Source organism: Takifugu flavidus, chromosome 22 (genome assembly GCF_003711565.1).
Source record: "Takifugu flavidus isolate HTHZ2018 chromosome 22, ASM371156v2, whole genome shotgun sequence".
NCBI lineage: Eukaryota > Metazoa > Chordata > Actinopteri > Tetraodontiformes > Tetraodontidae > Takifugu > Takifugu flavidus.
This window is the reverse complement of record NC_079541.1, coordinates 1,861,575-1,870,000: the sequence shown is the minus strand read 5'-3', so window position 1 is coordinate 1,870,000 and position 8,426 is coordinate 1,861,575. Positions and strand designations below refer to the sequence as shown.

Here is an 8,426-nt window from a genome sequence, read left to right as displayed (position 1 = left end):
GGACCGTTCTAGGAAAGCAAGCCGGCAGCTCTTCATCCCGGCCCCCCCTGAGCTGGGGGGCTGGGGGGGGGGGCACGGCGAGCTCTGGAGCGAGGAGCTCCGTAGGCTCAGGGGGTCTCAGAAATGTGCCTCTATGTCAAGAGGAATCGGTTAAAGAGGTTTAGGTCTTTGTTTAGAGCCCCTCCCTGGGACAGACCCAGGACTGAGACCCCGATCCAGCTGGAGGAGGCATCTGGGGAGAGGTTGGTCCCCCCCATGACCCAAAATACCCAAAGAAGCATAAAGAAAGTATCAAACTGAACCTGGAACCAGGTGTCAGACCATTACTGCCTAAAGCCCCCTCACAAGTTTGTTCCCACCAGGCTGAAGGTAAGCCCCTCCCACCAGCCCCCTCTCTGAAGGTAGGCCCCTCCCACCAGCCCCCTCTCTGAAGGTAAGCTCCTCCCACCAGCCCCCTCTCTGAAGGTAAGCCCCTCCCATCAGCCCCCTCTCTGAAGGTAAGCCCCTCCCACCAGGCCCCTCCCACCAGCCCCCTCTCTGAAGGTAAGCCCCTCCCACCAGGCTCCTCCCACCAGCCCCCTCTCTAAAGGTAAGCCCCTCCCACCAGCCCCCTCTCTGATGGTAAGCCCCTCCCACCCCCCCTCCCCTCTCTGCTCCCATTATCCATGAACAGAACACATGAATACTGATGAGCTAATTGCCACCAACTCCCCCAATCATGGACCCTGCGTGTATTCAATCAGGCGACCTTTGACCCCCCAGCCGGGGCCTGGCTGCTCACAAATTAACCTTTGTCTGTGCGCCGGGACCCTCAGGTGCCCCCCTGCAGAGGCTCATCAGGGCTAATTGTGATTGGCAGGAGGAGGGAAGCTGTGATTAAATCTGGACCGGACACGCGGGCGACCCGTCTAATGAACTGCCCCGCGAGGGGTCACAGTCGGGGTAATGGGATCCATCAGGATTCACCAGACGGAAGGCAGCCTGGGAAGAGCTCTGCCTCCCGGATCCATCCCGGTCGGAGGAGCTACTGCAAACATGCTGCAGAAATGGACCTAGCTTAGCTTCAAAGGACCACAGGACACCTTCAATGCTAACTGGACCACCTGGGAAAGGTGTCTTCCTCCTCTTCCTCTGCGGCCAAGCTAGTACAGGGCGATTAGCGTGTCATTTAGCTCTAATTTGGTCCCTTCGTACTCGTGTTTTCCCACTTTTTATCTGCTTTGGCACCATGAAAATCTGCAGCGCTCCAGGTGGGAGGAGCGACCTTCTTCGGCAGCGCCGCGACACATCCGGCGCTAATCTTAGAGTCAATTTTCTGAAGGGACCAAGTCCAAACGGCTAACTGCTAGCGCCGTAGCCTCAAAGCAAACGGGGGGAGACTTGTCTTGTCTTTTTCTTTGGCAGAGGTTACGTTTGGATAATAAGTGAAAATGAGGGGTAAGCTAAAGGCGGCGCTAAGAGGCACTGGGAGTGTAGCTAAAGTAGCATGTAATCCAACATCCTCTTCACTGGATTATCTGTCATCATGCGGACAACCACTCGTAATCGACGCCTAAGAACATTAGTCGCGCTGTTTTCTTCAATGGCCCCAAACTACGCAGCAGCATAACAACCTCCGGTAGCTAGCCAGGCTCGCTAACCAATCGACGTACCTGAGTTAGCCTTAGTAAATAAAGGCTTTAACTTCCCTACGCACAGCACCTGAAGCTGCTCCCCATTAATGCTAACATTAGCACGCCGTCATACCGTTTTCAAAGGAAGAGAAAGAATTCCAATGCTAGCAACAGCTAGCGACGCTTCCTGTTCCACACCCTGTCGTTTGCTGACAGATTTGATATGGGCGATTATGGTTTAGCCTACCAGCGACTCGCCCAGTAAGCTAACAAACGTTTGGGGAGCTACGTCTTTATGCCATGTGGCCACCAGCAACAGGCCTGATGCTAATTCGTCTCTCGACCAACCAAACAGATCCTCACAGGAGCTTTAGCACCGCTGCCGCTAAAAAAAGCTCGTACAAATCTGTGTCATCATTACCCCGAGGAGTAGCTTCAGCTAGTCCTGCCAATATTAATTCAAGCTCCCCGCACGGGTTAGCCGTCTTTAGCGGGACGGAATTGTTAGAAATGTAGAGTTTTGGAATGTGGGAGTGTTTTTTTTAGACGTGTAAACATAAATGAGCATTGTTTTGCTTTTAAAGAAATAGCTTCCAGCGTTCCCGCGGCTCTTAAGCGTAGAAGAACGTAACGTACGACACGACAACGACAAATCCGTCGTTGGGAAGCGGCCCTCTTGTCCTGGAGGCGTCTTTTATTGCACGTTTCCCGCTAACGCACCATAAATTCCTTCGCTACGCTAAAATGACATCCGATACGGTTTGAATTTCTTCATGCAGATGAAGAAGAAGAAGAAAACTTGGAGATTCACATTTTGCCCTCCTCCATCGGGCTAGGCGTATTTCAATAAACGCTAGGCTAACGCCCACGCGCGCGACGCTTCGTTTCATGTGTGATTGTTGCCTTCATTTCCCAAACATCTTTGCAAACGCTAACGATGCTAATGCCCTTGTGGCAACGTTTTAATAATAATATGGAAATGCCACAGTTTTTCAGTCGGGGCTCAAAGTTCAGAAGAAAAACGGCAGATTAAAACTTTATTTATCATTCGAGCTTTGAACCCAACGAGTACAGTTTATTATCTGTGTTTAGCTGCGTCGTTTCCGAGCTAACAGGAAAATACAGGCGTTTTTCCCGATAAATGAAGCGTGTGATGACGGTGTTTAGCCAAAAGCGCTACACGGTAGCAGTACGGAGTCGTTAGCCGGCGCTCCGGCAAATTTCCGCTGCTGAAAACGAGAGACGGGAGTGACGCCAGGACTGAGCATCAAAACGCCGCATTAGCGGAACCTTGATGTCGTCCCTCTTCGCCCGTCGGGCCGCTTTTAAAATGAATCCTTTAAACGATGCTAATCAGCGGCTGGAGGAGGCGGAGACCTGCGGGATGACAGCGCTCGCGCCAGAGGAGAGACGCTCAGAAGCAGCCGCTAACGTCACGCTATCCAGGCTGGTGATCAACGAGGGCGCCGTGAGCGGCGGCGGCGGCGGCGCGTCCTTGACTTTTACAGGTGTGAAAAAGATCCTCCGCTTGAAAAGATGAGTAGAATTGATTCATCACCCGGCGGGGCGGGTTTCATCATTCATCCGGAGCGCTACACGTGTCCTACAAATGTTTCTACCGCTGTAGCGATTAGCACGGCTGCTCAAATCCAAATGTATTAGCTTAGTCCGCTACACAGCGCGACGCGGAACTTATCTGATGACACAGTTGGTTCCGATCTGCTGTGAAAGATGCGTCGTGGTTGCTGAAGCTAATGCAATCAGAGATGAGCGTTAGCTTATCACAGGTTAAACTATATTTACCAGTATATTTGTTTCACGACCACTTTCTTCTTCTTTGTTCTTATTTCTTTATCTGAAAAATGTCCAGAAGCAAATTTATAAATTGTCGGTTTATTGTGTTGATGTTGTGGAGCTAAAAACCTCTTACAGAACTTTCAATAGCGTTGTTAGCGCTACATAACTATCCACGCCGCTACGTGCTGTGTTAGCATACGCAGTTGTGGCTAATTTAGCACAGCTGGATTAAACACAAGAACCACCTGAATGAGCATTCGAGATATTTTCCCTTTGTTCTCTATGAAGCCATGTAGCCAAATAGCTTAAAAGTGACCACGCTGTGACACTGTAGCATCGGTTAGCCAGCGCGTGCTAACCTGCTCGAGTCTAAGTCTGCTAATTAAGTTTATCTCCTGATAACACCTTCAACAGCTGCTCCGATGATGACACTGGAATGCTAACGCAAACACTCGTAAAAATGCCGCTGAAACAACGAGCCACAGATAAGATTCCATGTTCTCGCGCGCCGTTACTGATACCGAACAAAGAATTTGTTGGGCTTCAAGTCCAGACAGTCGTTTTCTGTCCCGGCGCTGATAAAGAAAAGGGAAAGTCTTCGTAAGCTAGCCGTGAAATGATTAGCGTTCTCCTCGGCGAGACGGGAAAAGTTCTGGAGATAATTCTCACTGGGAGCGCCGGCTCTTGGTGGTGGTGGGGGGTGTGTGTGTGTGTGTGTGTGTGTGTGGGGGGGGGGGGGGTCGATCTATTTTGGGTGAAGCGAGCTCGTCACAGCGCTTCGCTCGCTTTAGCGAAGTCACTCTGAAAAGCAATTTGATTTTCTTTTCCCTTTTTTTCTGACATTTTTATTCTAATAAAACGTCTGAGCGGCACACACACACACAGACCAACACGCACACACACACACACACACACACACACACACACACACGCAGAGTTTATCAGTCAAGCTAATGTTGCCATGCAACCGCGGCTAGAACAAAACTCGCTGCTTCCCACACATCTCTCGAAAATAATTCCCTTCCTTCTAAAGACCTTCTGTACTTTTAGTCTCCACTTTTTGTGCTAGCGCTCAGATTAGCGTCGTCTCTGACTCCTCGCTCACCGCTAACGCAATCACTCGCTCTCTTTAGCGTCGAATTATTACTGAAACGCTGTGGAAATCAACACAAAACCGAAGTTGTCCAAACTTGGGCAAGCTAATATCCATTAGGAGTGTTAGCTTAGCCGTAGGTAGCCTATAAGCATCAGGAATTTCCTTTAAATCACTGGGGAGAATGACCTAACGCTAACCTGATTCAGAGACCGAGAAAACACGTTAGAATTACGATTAAAATATGCGATAATTAGCATAAATTGGCCTGTCTGCCCCAGCTAGAGCAGTCTGATGAAAAACGTGCTAAAGTGTGATTTCCACTGTTTTCATTAGTTCCTTTTGATGCAACATTAGCAATCTGTGGTCGTTAGCTTGAGCTATTAGCCCCCCCCCCCCCCCGCTGTGTGCGACCTTGTCGGTACAAACGCGCAGTGAAGGCGAAGCCGCGGACCCAGATCTGTTTCAAAGACACATTAGCGCTGTACTTGGCGAGATGTTGTTTTCTGCTAAGCTAGCTCGCTGTTTTCCCCACTCTGACCTTGTGCGACGCACATAAAGAATGTTTTTTCCCCCGGAGACTCCCTCTTTTCCCCGGCGATACTCTTAGAATAATGAACTCCGCTTAATAACGGGGCGTCGGCGCCAAACAACGAATGATCATCAATTAAAGCGGCGAGCGGAACCGGAAAACAGACGACCTCTGCTAACCCTCGGCGGCACACGCGCACGGAAAAGCGCACGTCGCCGCCTCCCTGCTGCAATTAAGCACATTTTCCTCCCCCAGAGGGAAACAGCGCAGAAGGGTCGGCCAGCGCCTCTGATCGGACCGCTTAATAGGAAAGAACCGGAATTCCAGCGAGGCGGGGGCTCTTCCTGGGAAGACCAAGACGTCCGGCAAATAAAACGGACCCAAGAAGAGACGAAAATCCGCTCGGAGGAAAAGTTTTGCGTTCCGACGTCGCGGCGAATTGGGCGGAAAGGTGGAGCCGCCGGCACGGCGGCGCTAGCCTCCGTTAGCTGATCCGTCCTGCTATTCCGAAGTCCGAGAATCGATATTCACGCGGTTCCGGTTGAGGAAAACCCCGACGGGGCCGAAGGCTCCGGACAAAGTGACCAGTCTGTCAACGACCTCCAAAAGAACACGAGGACGGCGGGCCCGCTAAGGCTAGCGCTGCGGCTAGCGCTGCGGCTAGCGTCAGGAGCGGTTTCCCTGATGGACAGGGAGCGCCGTTAGCTACAGGACCGTGGCAGCCGCGCTAGTCTGGCACTTAATATTCCTGCATCCCAGAGGGGGGAAAAACAGGCGGCGAGCACAAGTTGGAACAGAGGGGATGGAAACGGAGGCGAGGCCCGTCAGAACCTCCAGTCTGACTGTTGGCGGCGGTCCAGGTGAACAAGAACCCACCGGAGATCATCAGAACCAGCTCCCGTCTGAAATTAGCATCTTTAGCATGAACGGGGGGGGGGGGGGACGCTGAAAGGTTCAAAGTTACTGTCAGTTCATTTTTCCCATCATTCCCATTTTGGCGGGAGTGTATATTAGCAACCGTGCGGCTATCGTAGCTCCTGCTAGCTTCATTAGCTTGGACACGGCCCAGGGATGAGACAGCGGAGACATCCGGAGACATGAAGGTTGACAGCTTTGCTAAAGGAGTCAATTATTCCGGACTCTTATTTCTGGAGACGGTCGCGGCTCCGATCCGACGCGCGGCGGATTAGCGGCGCGTGACGGCGGGTCGCCGCTTCCCGCCCGTCTGACAGCGAGACGGCGCGCTGCTGTCACTCCGCTCCAACTTCAAAGTTTGCAATTTGGGCTCCGGCTCGGGAACGTGGCTGACGAGGCGACGACAGGGAGCGCTAAAAACGGAGCCGGAACCAGAGACGGGGTGGAGGAGCGACCCGCTCGGTCCGATTCGGCGCTCCGAACGAGCGGAATGAAGACGTCTGTCATCAGGATGAGCTCGTCACCACGGTAACGCCGCTGACAGCTGACTGGTCGGAACGTCGTTAGAGGCGGGGCTCATTCACATGCTAATGTGAGCCCGCGGCTATGAAATACTGTATTATACTTCCAGGAAGGGAGGGGATTTACACGTATTCCGGCACTTCCCAGCCCGGCTCATCCCAACAAAGACCTCATTTAGGACATTTTCCGCTAAATGCTAATTCGAAGCTATTCCCGAACAAGACGAACGAGCTGTCTGCGGCCGCGGAGACGTTAGCGCCTCGCCGCCGCTCGTATACGCCTCTTTGTTTTTCGCCGACTGCCGGGACAGATGTCAGCGACTCCCCGTCTCCTCCGTGACCCAGGAGAGGCGCAATTCCCAAGCAAGCGTAAAGTTTTACGGCTTCCCGTCTCGCTCGGCCGGTGGAATCGCGCATCGATCGGCTCGGCGGCGCCGTAATAACGTCTTCACATTATGTTGATCAGGCGGCGGCGGCGGCGGCGTTGCACAAACGGCCTTTTAAAGGAATGAGAGTCTCCGAGGGCTTTTTCCTCCCGCGTCATTATGTTGGGAACTTCCGACCTTCTGTACTGGCGTTTTCCCAAGAGACAAAGAATCGTGGGATTGGAAATGAAACGTTCCGGATGCTTCCAGCTGCTCAACGAGGATGTCGGACGTCCGGGAGGTTCATGAGCTCTCCGGGATGAGCACGTTTTTAGCTTAGAATTCCCATTCCGGCCTTTTTGGCCTTTAAAAAAATCCCCTTCGGAAAAGACGGTTAAACGTGAAGAACCTCAGATTTGCTCGTGTCACAAAACCAACCGGAACAAAATAAAAACACTTCCGTAGTTTTTCCCTTTTTTGATGGAAAAGCAGGAAAACGCAGTTACAGAAGGAATTCTTGACTCGCGTCACATCGAGCTTTCGGCTCCGGGCGCTGAAGATGCGTCCTCGAGGATATTTGGAGGCTCCGAACTTCCTAGGAATTTCATAGATAAATTGCCAGACTTCCGAAACGTCGTTCCTCCGGCTCCAGCTCGCACCGACGATAAAACATTCCCGGGCCGACCGCCTCGGTAGCACTACAGTTAGCACCTTTGTGATAGCACGCTAGTTCTGTGAGAAAACCGGAATATTTTGGACAGCATCCATCCTTCCCAGATGCCATTCCCGAGCTCCCGGAGCGTGGCGGGAGGCCGGGGTAGCTGAGGATGGAATCCAACCCAAAAACCTTCTTGGTGCCTCTTTTTGCCCTCAAAGCTGATGAGTTAGAAGCAGGAAAACTGTGAAAACTGGGAATTTGGGGGATCTGACAGGGTCCCATTTGTGATGCCGGACTCGGTCGACCTTTCCTGGACTCTTCCTGGTTGGAGTCTCTTCCAGACGGCGTCCTGGCATCAGGGACGGGGCTGGGTCATTTACGGAAGTCCCCAACTTCCCACGGATGATGGGAAATTTGTCCTCGGAGCGGAGCGGGCGCATCGCAGAGGTGATTAAACTCTAACGAGCGCCGTTTTGGCGCCGCCATCGGCGTCCTGCAGTCAGGCGTGAAGGTGGCGCCGAGGCCGAGGCCGCTACCTGCCACGCAGTTTTGGAGCAGGCGGCGTTCCTCGCAGACCTCCGGCGACTCTGGAATGACCTAATTAGCGACGCGTCATCGCCGCGCTGTTTGTTCTTATAATTTGTTACAGGAACGCTATTATAATCCAAAACGGGCTAAACACGCCGGAGCTAAACGGTAAATAGAAAACCCACGGAAAATTAAGCTCAGTCGGGGAGCGGCCGGGAATACAGGAAGTTCCCCCAAGGCCATTTTTCCCCCTCACACAGCAAATATAATTGGGTTACTTAGCGGCCACCCCGATCTCATAAGCTAGCCGTTTGGTTGAGCTCATCAGGTTAGCTAAACGGCACCGTTGCCTCCTGTTCCTCTTCCTGTTGCCTCCGTGACAACAGGAAGCTGTTGCTAACACC

At 52.4% G+C, this 8,426-nt stretch overlaps 1 protein-coding gene across 2 annotated transcripts in view; it reads right to left on the bottom strand.

Annotated features, from left to right (window-relative positions):
• The window catches only part of LOC130519052 (chemokine-like protein TAFA-5), a 74,944-nt gene that overhangs the window by 29,144 nt on the left and 37,374 nt on the right, over positions 1 to 8,426 (bottom strand). The window lies entirely within an intron of this gene.